Raw genomic sequence first — 14958 nt, 5'->3', positions numbered from 1 at the left:
ATTCTTTGCGTCCTTGGGCATGATCTCGACATTCGTTAGTTCTTCAGTTGGCTGGACCTTGGGGGATGTCTTCTCATCTTCATTATCTCCCATAACCTCCTTCTCACGTTTGTTGGGGTGCCTCCCTGGGAACTTCAACTCTACTTCCCTTTTGTTCTCTACGCACGGCCCCCACATAACATTTGCGAGATTGGAGGAGGTCTCCTTGCACTTCACCTACACCTCTGCGTGTAAGGAACTTGATCTTCATGTGGTACGTGGAGATCACGGCTTGGAATGCATTGAGTAGGCCTTCCTGGGATGACGTTGTAAGTGGAAACATTGTCTACGACCAGGAACTTTAACAAGAAAGTCCTTCGAGTGGTACCAGTACCTAAGGTCAATGGCAGCAAAACCATGCCCCTAGGATGGACTACATTCCCTGCAAACCAGTAGAGGAAAGTGTTCACTTTTTCCAGAGGGGTATCCCTTAACTGCATTTGGTCGTAGGCTTCTTTGAATAATATGTTTGCAGAACTTTCTAAATATATAAGAATACGTCCTACTTCATAGTTGGCCAATAATCCATGATAACTAGAGTGTCATTATGAGGGCTTTTGGGACCTGAACGTTCTACCCTTCCAAACTAGATAGGGGGGCATCCTCCATTGCTCCAACATTCCTTATTTCTTTTATAGTTACGTTGTGCTTCTCTAACCTGAGCCTTCCTGGCATGATGGGAGTTCCTCCATTTGGGCCTCCTACAATCATTCATATGATTCCTTTTCGAGGAGGATCACTGACTTCAGTTTTTCCTTCAAATGTATTTTTGAATTCTTTGTTTCGTGAGGATTCTGGAGGAGAAGCTTTTACTTCTTTCCCCTTATTTAGTTCTTGTTTGATGTTTGGTCATGTTCTTCGAGCTTTTTCCCAACAGACATATCCTAGCAGATACCCATTTTGGATAAGTCTTTCGATTTCATTCTTTATGTACCAACATTCTTTAGTGGTGTGGCCATATTCGTTATGAAAATGGAAGAATTTATCGTGCAGCTTCTTGTAATCATCTTTCCAATGTTCTCCAGCTTTGAAGGACATCCTTCTTGTTTAAGTACTTTCTGCCTATGCAGATTCCAACTTTGATCCATATCCATGAAGGGATCTCATGAAGAGGGCTGGAAGGTCGGCATAAGCAACCACATCTTGTAGCCTTGTGATTGATATGATCCGACTATGAAAATTGTCATCAGGAAATATCCTCCTCACGTCATCCTATGCCTTGGTACTCCAAATATCATCCACCACCACGAGATACCTCCTACCTTCAAACCTTTGTATGCATGTTATGCCATATGTTCGTGGCTATGCTTTTCTTTATCAAACGTCTCATTGAATGCATTGATGGAATCTACAATAGCGAAAAGCATCTCTTGTATGCTATAATCTTGTGACACCATAAGCCAAGCACGAGAATGAAAATGTTGTATAATCAATTGATCATCATAAGCATTTCTAGCAAGAGTTGTTTTACCAATGCCACCCATGCCATAGATTGGAATGAACTCCAGTTTATGCGACTCTCCGCAAAGCCGAGTCTTAATTGCCATCAAGCATCTTCAAATCCAACCGTGGTATCATTTTTGGCGAGCGCAAGACTGATGATGAAGTAGGAGCAAAAGAATCACTCAACTGCATCAGTGCTGAAGTAGGATGAGAAGAGTCGCTGACTTGGAGGTGTTAGACTCCAAGACTGCTCTTAATTTCCACCACCTCTTCCACAATAGATTTCAAATCATCAGCTACTCCCGGTAGCTACTGATACTGCTTCTGAAACTTGCGCTGCACTTCGATAGGGTGAAAGATCAAAACTTGGGGTTCCTCCATTTGAATCCAAGCTAAGAATTTCTTCAAACAATAGGTACTCAAGAATATCCTCAGCTTCATTTGATGCATCCCTCATTCGAGCTTCCAAATTGTTGGTTTTCTCAGGAAAATCTTCAAGAAATGCTTGCAAGAACTTCACGTGTTTAAGGAGAGATTTAAGTTGTGGTTTTTCTTCAAGAAACAGGGGAAACTAATGTTGTTTCAGAAGCTGAACAAGCGTTTGCGCAAGTGAAACAAGTGTAGTGTAAGCCATCTCAATTTGGCGGAAGATTAAAACTTTCAGTATCAGAGATTACAGAACTTAGAACAGGAGATTACATTAAGGTAATAGTAATATTACAGGATAGGATTAGGACGCTGTTGTGATAAAAGTAATCACAACATTCTTCAACTACAAATTAACAGTGCAATTGTGGAGTACAGATTCCTCACGGGTATAGGAAGAAAGCATGTGCACAAGTGTCAATTGCAATACAATTGTCGAAGTTCATTATAGTTTACTCCTTGTACAATGTTTGTTTAGGCAAATTGTTCTTATTTTTTTAAATAATTATAAAAATTAGGGTTAAATATTGATGGGTATGGCCCAACGAGTTACATAACTATTATGTCGGCAGGGGCCAGCTTTATACAACCCAATGATTTTGGCCCAAACACTAACAATTGGCCCGATTTCCTCGCACACGACTCTCTCTCTCTCTCAAGTCCATGTGGCATACTCCGTTTATGCCCTCCTGACCAGCCTGGAGCACATGTGGCAAGGAGGTTTCCTTCAAGGACTCAGATTCTTGAATGCAGCAGACTTCTTGCGGACTGGGAGTCCTTCTCAACCTCGGACTCCTTCCCTCACCTAGATAATGATTTTAACAACATGAACCCTAAAATGGGACTCGATCATGCCTTATCTTAACTAATCTTATTTGTTCATCGCAAAAATAGGAAGCACGGTTAGTTCTTTGGTAAAGGAGGACACTCTTCTATAAATAGAGAACTCGTCCCCAAGCGGGGGGATACCTTCATCAGATTGAAATTTGGTTGTTATTTTGTTACACTTCTGTTGCATCTACAAACACGATTTCTTTCTATTTTACGTCATTACGCTTCACTCTCACAATACTTTTTGTTATTTTGGATTATTATTCTTTGAATCCAATACTAACTTGGGCGTCGAAGTGCTAACATTTTGCTTTGTAGGTTTCTTTCTTTCGAATTCTTTTCTAAGCATTCCAGGCCCAGCGCCCAAGTTTGAATGCACTGGACTCGTGCTATAATCACACGCATCAATTGGCGCCGTCTATGAAAAATTTTGAGTTAAAGGCATGTGTTACTATGAAAACCCCCAGCAACCCTGCTAACAAGCAGAAGGCCGTGGAGGCATCCAACAACAATCAGCCTCTATAGGTTGTTGCGAGAACCTCTCTAGCCCCAATAGAAGGATCCGTCCCAGCTTTGCCTGCCCCGACGTTGCCCCCAAGGTGAGGGACCCACTGGTTGATCCTCCAAGGCGAAGCACCTCCTCGGACACCACATCAGGAGAGCTTTCCGCGACCTTCTTGGGTGCAATTCAATAGGTGGTTACAGCTGCCATTCGAGAGAAAATGGCTGTATTATTGCCCACCTGCTCAGCCCCTATGGTGGAAGCAGGCGTCCTCAAGGGGGAATAGAAGGAGACCCACAAGAAGAAGACATCACTGTAGCCATGGCCCCACAAATTTGGTGTTCCCAGTGGGACAAGCTTTGGCTCTCATCTCTTCTCATCAAAAATCAACTTGAAAGGCCAATGGAGATGAACAACTATATTTCCAACTCTCCAAACTTCCAATTAGGGGTGGGCAATCGGGTCGGGTTCATCGGGTCCCGACCCGACCCGATCGGGATCGGGTAAAACAACGCGGGTTGATCGGGTTTTTATGGCGGGTTCGGATAAATTGAAACCCGCCTATTTTTAGTCGGATCGGGTTCGAGTTTTAAAACCCAACCCGATTACCCGATCGGGTACCCGACGTCAAAAGGGGGAAATTTTTATAGGGTTCCCGTCTCCACCTCTCTCTCAGACTTTCCTGCTCCTCTGTTTCATTTCTTCCCTCTCTCTCACTGCTAAGTCGCCGTCGCCATCGCCGTCGCCGTCGCACGAGACTCTCAGCCTGCCAGCCACCACTCGCCGCTTGTCCTGTTGCCGTCGGCCCGTCACACATGGTAATATTGTATTGGCTAAGTGACGTTCTGTGATGATATGGTCTTTCCATTCAACTGCTAAAATTATTTATTTCGATTCAACTTTCATTGTTGCAACTGTGCCTTTTGCTGTAACATAGAGGACTATCTGGCATGATTTTGTCTTTGAGTACATGTAGTTTGAGGCATACGACCTAAAAGAGAAAAATATTTCCGTTGGGAGTTGTCTCTTGGGAAAATGTAACAATATTTACTTGGTGCATTTTTTATTTTGCAGTTGGGACACGCTTAATTTCTTATAATTGCTTTGCCGCATATCTTGTTTGGTAAAGGATATTCTGTTTTTTTCTTCTTAAGAAAAGGAAATAATTGCAAGAATGATAATCATGCTGATCCCCTGGATTCATACATATAGTTGATAGTGTGGAACTTTTTTGAACTTTCTTTTGAGCTGAGTTGAACGAAAGAGGTTACATATAGCAGGTCCTAGATGAACATGGGTAAGTTCCTTGACTTGAGGTGTATCTGCATCACTAGATATATACACTTACTGGCATACACTATAATTTCATCTTATTTAACAAAGGAATTTTGCCTCCGATGCATTAAGAACTGCAGTTTCCAGCTAACTTAGGTAGAATTAGCTTCTTCCCTGATTATGTCAAGCTTGCAGGTTCTGATAATTAATCCTTACCCTCATTCTGGTTACTGATCTACTTCACTATTACTTAGGAAACAATGTAAATTACTTTATTAATTTTGTCACTTAATATCACAAAATTTTCTTTTATTATCTTCTGAAATGCTTAAGTTACCATTCTATGGTCTATATTGTGCTTGAATTGTTAGGGTTAATATACTAGTAAGAATCTGTTTGAATATTCACTTATTACATTACAAGTTCTTAATTGCACATGCTATAACCTCGTCGAATAGTAATTTAAGATCTGGAGTTCATAAATACAATGGGATAGTTCATTAGTTCTATATGTTTTTCTTGCTCGTATTCCTATTATCCTGTGTTTTTCATGTTCATCTTGCATTTATGTTAAATACGATTCTCGTGCCATTTTATGTTTCTTTCCTTTTCCCTTTCTTCTTTTGTTTATTCTCATGAATTGTTAGGGTTAATATACTTTTCGTCCATTGATTATGGGATCTTATGTATCTTACATGTGGATGTTTTAATCTTGCAGATGTCAAATTCTCAATCTCAGTCTTCACCTACTGTAGACTTATCAGATGCTCAAGATCAAGGCATAAATATGAACATGGGTCATAATCAGATCAGTGGTGATCATGTTGACTTTGATGTTGATAAGGGTATGGATATATCAGAGGATGAGGACGATATTCCACTTGATTCTAAGAAAAGAAAAAAGAGGGTAGTGACTTCTAAATCACCTTGGTGGGACCATTTTCATAAATTTTACTGTGAAAAAGATAAAAGTGCAAAAGGCTAGATGCAAATATTGTACTAGGGAAATCAAAGCCGTTCCAAAAGTACATGGAACTAGGCCTCTAAAGAACCACTTTGAATCTTGCAAGAATAAACCTCATGATATTTCCACCAATCAGATGAGATTGTCTTTTCAATCAATTCGTTTAGGCGAAAAAGAGGCCCCTCTTGTCAATTGGAGATTTGATCAAGAGAAAATTAGAGAGGCTTTGTCTTATATGTTGGTTGTAGATGAGCTCCCATTTAAAACGGTTGAAAATTCTGGATTTAGATATTTCATGTCGGTGGCTTGTCCAATGTTTGCTATTTCATCAAGAAGGACAATAACAAAAGACATTTTCCATATGTATGTCAATGAACGAGCAAAATTGAAGTCATTTATTAAAAATCATGCTCAAAGGGTTTGCATTACAACAGACACTTGGACATATATTCAGAAAGTCAATTACATGTGTCTCACTGCTCATTTTATTGATGATGATTGGAATTAACATAAGAGAATTTTGAATTTTTGTCCAATTATCGGACACAAAAGTGAAGAAGTTAGTAGAGGTGTTGAGAAATGTTTGCTTGAATGGGGTATTGATAGGATTTTTACGATTACTGTTGGTAATGCATCTTCTAATGATGGAGCTATGGTTTATTTGAAAAAAAAACTTGAAAACTGGGGTCAAAATATTTTAGGTGGAAAATATGTGCACATGAGGTGTATAGCACATATAATCAACCTTGTGGTTCAGGATGGTTTGAAAGGGAAGGATGAGCATGAGGTAATATCTCGTATTAGAGGGTCAGTTAGGTACGTGACAAACTCTCCGGCTAGGTACAAAAAATTTCAAGAATATGCTGAATTTATGGAAACAAAAAAGTTATTGTCTCTTGATGTACCTACCAGATGGAACTCCATCTACTTGATGTTAGAAGCTGCGATATGTCTTAAAAGGGCATTTGATGCTTATGAAGATATAAATCTTGCTTATAGGACTGATCTTTCAAAGAAATCATTTGATGGGGTTCCTATTGAATCTGACTGGGATAGGGCAAAGATGTTATTGAAGTTTTTGAAGCATTTTTACAATCTCACATTGTGCATTTCCGGTTCTTCATATGTCACATCTAATATTGTGTTTCATGAAATATGTGAAGTTGATTTGCTTCTCCGAAGATGGTTGAATAGTGATGATGTTGAATTAAGTGATATGGCAAGAAAAATGAAACAAAAATATGACAAGTATTGGGGATCAATTGAAAAGATGAATATGATTTTGTATTATGGTGTGATACTTGATCCACGTGACAAATTGTGGTTTGTAGAATTTTTTTTGATAAATTATATGGTGGATATTGGACAAAGTGATGTAATGAAAGAGAGAGTACGAGATGGTCTTCATGAGTTGTTCAATGATTACAAGTTAATATATGGACACGTTCTTCAAGAAACTTTAGAAAGCCCGGGTTCATCGTCTAGTAGTGTTTCTTCATCTTCTTCCTCATCAAAGGAAATGTTTATGCATGATGAAGAGAACGAGACTCGCAGGTTTTCTTTACAATAAGAGTACATGATGTACATGACAGGGGGAAAAGATCACGTGAAATCAGAGTTAGAGAAGTATCTCAGTGAGGATGTCGAAGAGTATAGGGAAAAGTTTGATATATTAAAATGGTGGAAAGTGAACACTCAGAGGTTTTCGATTCTCTCAAAGATAGCTCGAAATATATTGGCGGTTCCTGTCTCGACTATTGCTTCAGAGGCCGCATTTAGCACTGGTGGACGTGTTCTTGATGCATTTAGGAGCTCACTATCTCCTAAAATTGTTCAAGCTATTATTTGTGCTCAAGATTGGATCCGTAAAGATTCCAAGCCAATAAGCATAGAAGAAGATTTAAGTGAAATTGAAATGTTTGAGCAAGGTACTTTTTATTTTTTCTTTTGCTTTGTTTTATATTAAATTCTATATACTTTTATTTATATTCATCTTAATTTTTTTTTTATTTGTTTTCTTGTAGAGCTGGCAAAATTGGGAGTCGATTTAACCATAATTGATACTTGATTGGACTAATTTGGAGTTTGGACTATTTTAGATCTAGTACTTCACATGTAATTGTAAATTGATGATTAGAAATTTAGAATGTAATGACTTGATGGATTATTTTGTTCATGTTGTTTGCTAATGATGTTTGCAAAAATTGAATGTCTCTTGTGATTCTTTGCCATTGCAATTTATTTTATGAATAAAATTTTATTGCTTTATAATAATTTAAAAAAAAAACCTAGAGTACAACTACCCGAACTCGACTGTCGGGTACCTGAATCCGTTGGGTACCCGACTAACCGGGTACCCGCCCTACTCGGGTTCGAGGTCGGGTACCCGACCCGACCAACCCCAACTCGAGGAACCCGACCCGACGCCCATCCCTACTTCCAATACCATATGTCAAGCTTGGAAACTTCTTCTCAATAGAACAACATTGTAGGGGTAAGTAGAGATAGTGTTATTATATTACCTTTCAAGCTTCCACTTAAGTTGGGGTCAGTTATATAATATATATATAATTTAATAAATATAAAATAATATATAGATACTTTACTAATAATAAAATATACTTTATATGAAAATATATAATTATATTAATATTTTTAATACAATATTTTTATTTAAATAATTAAATGAATTAACATTAATTTCAAAAATATCTATTGGTGGAGGAGGGCTCATCCCTGGGTAACGGGGGTCACCTAACGCCCCTGATAAAATCGATTGGCATCCTACTAAAAAATTATGTGAGATGGTTTAGTAATCAAATTTTCATTTAAATGTTACGAGTTCAAAACTTACTCAACGTATAAAGTTATGTATTAAAGATGTAAACTACACTGAAAATATAAATTATTCGTAATTTTATGTAGGTCTGTTATGGTCCGATGATGATCAACTTATAATATCGAGTCCAAAGAGGGATTCACGATCAAGAGAGAGAGAGAGAGAATCTTCATACTTCAAATACTACGAATATGGTGAGACAAGTAAATTATTATTCCTCATACAATATGAATATATATAGTTGACTTTGATTAAAATCCATCTGTTAAGAGTATCAAATATTATTAGTTGTTGTTCTGTCATCTAATAATATATTAATATCAAATATTGGAGAGAATATTCTTAAGATTCAAACAAAATATATTTAAAACCAGTCAGTACCGCGTGCCAAGACATGAAAAAATTTATACGTGAAGCATATATTATTTAAGTTGTAAGATATAAACATAAACAAAATGATAAATAATTTAAAATTAAGGTAATTGATAAGTATAAAAATAGAGAAATAAAATTAACATACAAAAAAATTTAAATTATTTTAGTGGTTAATTTACTTAGAAAATAAATAGATGTTTTCGATAAAATTTAAGGACTACAATACAATTTTTAGAAAAATTATAAACCTTAATGGAATTTTTAGAAAATTAGAGGACTTTCGTGTAATTTCTAAAAAATAGGAATTTTATGAAATTATTAGAAATTTAAGGACTACAATGCAATTTTTACAAAAATTATGAACCTTAATGAAATTTTTAGGAAATTAGAGGAGTTTAATGTAATTTTAGGAAAATAGGAATTTTATGAAATTATTAGAAATTTAAGTACTACAATGAAATTTTTAGGGAAATTATGAACCTTAATGAAATTTTAGGCGCAACTTGGACTTTTTTGGAATATATAGGAAAATTATGCATTTTCAGATAAATATGGACTTGGATGCAATTTGTAGGCAAATTTCGAACCTTATTGCAATTATTAGGCAAATTACAAAAAAATATATTTTATTCAATAATAAAATGCAATTATGTGTTTTGAATGTTATTATTTTTTATATTATAGATAATGACAATTGGTGCTCCGCAACCCCTGGGTAGCGCCTGCAACAGTTGCCCTCCCCGGGATGAGCTAGCGGATGCACCTTCAACCGACCCATCCTCGGAGGGAGTCTCCCAGCCCCCGCCGATACTTACAGATTCGCATGCAGTGCAATCAGATTCAATGATGGGCCAGCAGTACACAGGCCCCAGTGAGGCCGTGGGATGCACCAGCCCACCACCACCAGCGCCACTACTTCCCCTAGTGGCCCAGAGGGGTTTCATCAGCCTCCGGGATGCAAGGTACGTATAATATTTATTGTTAATTGATTTAATATTTTTGTTATTTTTTAATTAATTTTAATATTAATAATAATTTTTAGGTTCGACCGTAATTTTCACACGGCTATCAATTCTACGGTCAAAGGGAATTATCTGCATCCCTGGTCCAACATATCGTAGATCAGCTAATTGAAGGTAATACTAATATTACTTATTTTAAGTAATGTTTATATTTTTAAAATTAAATATTTATATAATTTGTGTTTGTCAATTTTTCAGATGTCGTACTAGTAGGACGACGAGTCAATGTTCAATCTCGTCAAGTCATAGGCGGGGAAGTTCCTATGGAAGTTTTGCTGACGCACAGTACCAGCTCCCCAAATTCTAGTTGAGCCCAAAATTCTAGGCTCAGTCAGCTAAGAATAAGTCAACCGGACCACCAACCCGGAAGCAGTTGTGACCGTCTATCACGGGGGGTCATTATCCGTTGGGACAAACAAGTGGAAGATGGTAAGTATTTCAAATCATATTAGTAATTTCATTTAATTTTTTTATTTTCTAATCATTTTTATATTGATTTTTTGAACAGATTGCCAAGATATTTTACCTCACCTCTTCGCATGATCTCGAGGACTCCAAACGAATCATGCTACTCAGTGTTAGGCCTAACCCACCAACCAAATCACACCTTAACTATCGTCTCCCACCTCTCGTGCGACAAGAAAATAGTGAGCATGTTCCTTTGTTCATAACAATGGGGTGTAGCTTGCCTCTATTCCAAGTGTGTCACGACTCGTGAAACCACATTAGGATAGCGGTAGCTTCCTCATCACATTGTTATGGATGGAAAGCCTGGACAGATAAGAAACCATTTAGATCCAAGTACATTACGGGCCTAATATTTACTTAGTGTTAAGCTCAGCCTATCAACTGAATCACATCTTAATTGTCGCCCCCACGACTTGTGAGACAGGGAAACAATGAGCGCGTTCCTTTGTTCACAATAATGGTGCAGCTTGCCTCTATTCCAAATGTGCCACGACACATGAGACCACATTTGGTAGCGACAACTTTCTCACCATATTATTGTGGATAGAAAGCTTGGACAGATCAAAACCATTTTGATCCAAGTCCATTACGACTGAAAAATCTTGCTCTTGAAAATTCATTTAATGTTGGGGTACTTTGAAACTTGTCGCAGAGTTTGTTAAGCTGGTTGTCGCATGCTTGAACATGTTTCAATAAATTTCCTACGGCAGTTGTCAATGATGCGATTTGTTCTTCCAGTGAAGGAGTTTGCATCATCATAATTGTTGCAACCTCAGCGTTTTGACTTATAATAATGAATTATCAAGCAAATCTTTCTCCACAACTTGAGTTTTCTACAGTCGTTAAAATTTGTAATAGCTTTTGTGCAAGCCGTTACAGATACTTTGTAACACCTTGTTTAGCTGCGGTAGGCCTAGACTTTACAATGCTACAAAAAGTTCTCCGTCTGTCCATCCCCTGCAGGTTTTGCTTCAGGTGGTAAGATTGTTCTTGCACTCTTCGAATTTCTGTTGCACATGAGTGGAACCCAGAGTCACCAGATATGTCTGCCAACTTAGCTCAATAAATGATCGGCACTTCTCAAACTGTGTCCAACATGACTCAAACTTCCAAGGGCGTTGTTTGGACTGTATAAAAGTGTTCTCATGGTCCTTCAATTAAATCAACAATAGTTTGTCAAGATGGTGCACCGAGGCCTCCAAAAACGCCTGTTTCCATCCCGTTGTCCCACAAACCCCTGTCAAGTCTCTCTCGGAGTGTATACGAGTGCTCCTGATTATTACACCATGAGAATTTGTTCCATGAAAAACTGAGATCATATAGTCCACTAGCCTAAATAGCAACACAAAAATTAAAAATACAACTAATAAACCAAGCATTTTAAAGTGCCTAAGGAATAAAATGAAGAACAAAAATTTAACCACAAAAAATACCTTTTTCTATTTCTATTCGGCTAGTCTCGTTAATTCCAAATCTACTCTGGTTCGTCTACAAGGAGGATTCAATGTAGCATCCCTCTAAAGCTAGGCTACGCACATCTATGGAAGTAGATCTATGTCATTGCTAGGTAAAGATATATTTATGGAAGAAACAAAACCCGACTAACACTATCGATAGTGTATTTGGTTTTCTTTCGTTCTTAATCGGACAAAATGCATAAAACCCCCATTTGCTTTAAAAAGTCGGCTAAAAACTCATTTCTATTTTAAAAATAGGCTAAAAACCCTCCTGTGTTGTGTAAACTCAGTTCAATTGCCCCCTCTCCGTTTAATCCAACTAATAGTGTTAATTTTTTATAAAACAACCATTATACCCTTACATAATATATATTATTTTTTATTTAATGACCGTTGGATTTTCTTTGATCAAATATTAATCGTTAGATCTAATTAGTTAATCTCAACCATTAGATTTTAAAAAAAATGAAAGGTCTAGATTTAATAAAATATTTAACTTATATTATATATACATAATTTAAAATTAAAAAATATATTATTATTATTATATATATATATATACACTCCATTTAGCTCGGTAGTTAAATCCGGAGTCGAATGAGGTAGTCAGCTCATTCATTCTCCAATTCAACATATCATTTTGTGCGACTCATAGAAACTCTGCTTACCTACCCGATGTAGCTTCTATTCCTATCGGTCTCGAGGTCGGAACCCCAACAATCTCTTTCTCTCTCTTTTGATTAATTGACTTATTTAGCTCTTGAGTTCCTGCTTTATCTTCTTTATGTCTTCTATCCGAGTCCCTAAGTCAGTCTTAGATAGAGCTAAAGTATCCCAAGCTTGTTCTAGGAGTCTAAGAGCTCGCTTGTTTGAAGCAGTCTCTATCCCTGCACTTTCAAACTCACCTGCTACCCATTGTAAAGTATTCGCTCGTATAGCTTACAGAAGGACTCCAACTAGATGCGCTTACTTTTAATGAGATTAGGCCTGCGCTTTACTCTTTCCCTAGATTGAGAAGAGGCAAAAGGCTAAGAAGTTTCCCATTGGCGGATGAATGCCCATTTTGGAATAAGGAATTATTGGGTAGCTGGATCAGAACGTTCGCCTAGCCTTAGTGTAACCCACAAACGATAAGGGAGATTGAAAAGTATTGAGCATGTAGAACTAAACTAACTACCCACCCCCTTACCCCCCGCTGCCCCCCCCCCCACCATCTCCGTCGACGGCACAAATGTTTGAAACTATCGTATCTCTGCAAATACTTTACCAAAATGAGTCTGATGGTGGTGGTTTGAGATCGAGATTCGACGCGAACAAAAACAAATCAACGACAAATATGTTTGATGGTCATGGCTTGAGCCTACTCTCTCCGATTGACAAAATGTTTGTTTTGAAGAGAGAATTCGAACGGTACCACTGACCATCGTCCGGACGGCGCCGAAAATTTAGAAACAAGTTTCTGGTAAAAAAGGGGCGAAAATCGCGTAGTTTTTTCTTTTTCTTTTTTAATTTTTAGTTTTTTAATTAATTTTAATTATATTTATTGAAATATATTTTAGTTAATTAAGAATACTTTAAATAATTATAATAATTAAATATTTTAGTTAATTAAGAATACTTTATATAATTATAATAATTAAATATTTTAGTTAATTAAGAATAATTATAATAATTATTATTGAAATTAAATATATATTTTAAATTAGGTACGGTTTTCATTTTGGACTAGACAACTATACTTCATACTCGAAATGTTTACTCAATTGATCTACCTAGGGAACTATTACTCAACTAATCGATACGACGGTAAACTTAAAAAGTTTAAACATCTCAGGGTGCATAAGTGAATAGATGTAAAAAATTGATAGTGAACAAATTCTCTCTTAGAATCCACCATCCTTATTGTATACTTCAACTGCACAGGACAAGGCTTATAATGACCATTTCAAAGATACAGTCACCTCTTTCCAGATCTAAGATACAACCATCATATGCATACGACTACCATGAATCCTCATATCCGAGGACTAATCCTGTACTATCAGAGGCAAGGAATTCTGGTCATACCGACCAAGCTTCCAATTCTTCTATATGATAACTCCACGCAAGTCAGTTTAGTCAGCTGACAACCTTGTCAGCTAACCTACTATAATTATATAAAAGTTGAAAAATATTAGCACTTTCTCTTTCTTTATATTGCAGCATGCTTCTCTATTCTTTTGGAGGTTTTCTTCTATGAATTTTATATAGTTTCTACAAAAATATGTGCAGTTTAGTAATATGAGTAAAAGTGATCAATTACAGACCAAAATAGCTAAACTAGTCACAAAATAAGCGAGTGAACTACACTGCCCAGCGAAAGGGAGGGTGGGGGGTGATACACTCTTTATTAAAATGATGGAAAAGGCTTTTTGCCCCCTTTTCTTTCAAGGGTGCTTTTTGCTCTTTTCTATATTTCAGAGAGTAATTTGAATTTATCCCTATAAAAATATCTTATTTAAATGGATAAAATGCATAAACTCCCCTTGTGTTTTAAAAAGTCGGCTAAATTTTTTTTTTTTTTAAAAATAGGCTAAAACGCCCCTGTGTTTTGTAAAACTCATCAACAAACACGTCTTCCGTTAGTAATTAGCGGAAGGTGCATTACACATGCTCTTTGTGCATATGGGGGTATTTTTTTAACTATTTATGACCTTTTTCTTAGATATTTTAACTAAAATGCCCTTTTTATTTTTGTTTTGTTTTTGTATAATTATAAATTGAAATATTAAATTATATTTAATTTATTTACAATTATTATTATTAATTATTCTTTAATTAGCTAAAATATTTAATTAGTATAATCATTTAAAATATTCTTAATTAACTAAAATATATTTTCATTAATATAATTAATATTAGTTAAAAAATTAAGAAAAAAAGTGAACAGATGAGTTTCCAGCCGCCATCCGGCCGCCAATGGTACCATTTGAATCATCTCTTCAAGTTGAACATTTCCATACCGTCAATTTGAGTTTTTGTCAACTGAAGAGACTAGGCTCAAACTACGACTGTCGAACATATTTGCCATCGATTTGTTGTCGTCCTGTCGAATCTTGATCGCATACCACCACCATCAGACTAATCTCTTTAAGACGATTCTAATGAGATTAGCCCCACTTATTTTGGTAAAGTATTTGTGGAGATCCAATGATTCGAAAAATTCGCCGCGGATTCTAACGCGATGGAAATGGTGGTAGGGTGAGGGGGTGGGGTGGGATAGTTAGTTTTTTTTCTTATATGTATAAATAATAATATATTTTTTTTAATTTTAAATT

At 36.5% G+C, this 14958-nt stretch overlaps 1 pseudogene; it reads right to left on the bottom strand.

The window, feature by feature from the left end:
- Positions 1 to 212: 212 nt before the first annotated feature.
- LOC110011316 (putative late blight resistance protein homolog R1B-17) lies at positions 213 to 2116 on the bottom strand (annotated as a pseudogene).
- Positions 2117 to 14958: the final 12842 nt, after the last annotated feature.

This window comes from Sesamum indicum, linkage group LG6 (genome assembly GCF_026168435.1).
Source record: "Sesamum indicum cultivar Baizhima isolate 11 linkage group LG6, ASM2616843v1, whole genome shotgun sequence".
In the NCBI taxonomy this organism is placed as follows: domain Eukaryota; kingdom Viridiplantae; phylum Streptophyta; class Magnoliopsida; order Lamiales; family Pedaliaceae; genus Sesamum; species Sesamum indicum.
This window is presented reverse-complemented; position numbering and strand designations above follow the sequence as displayed.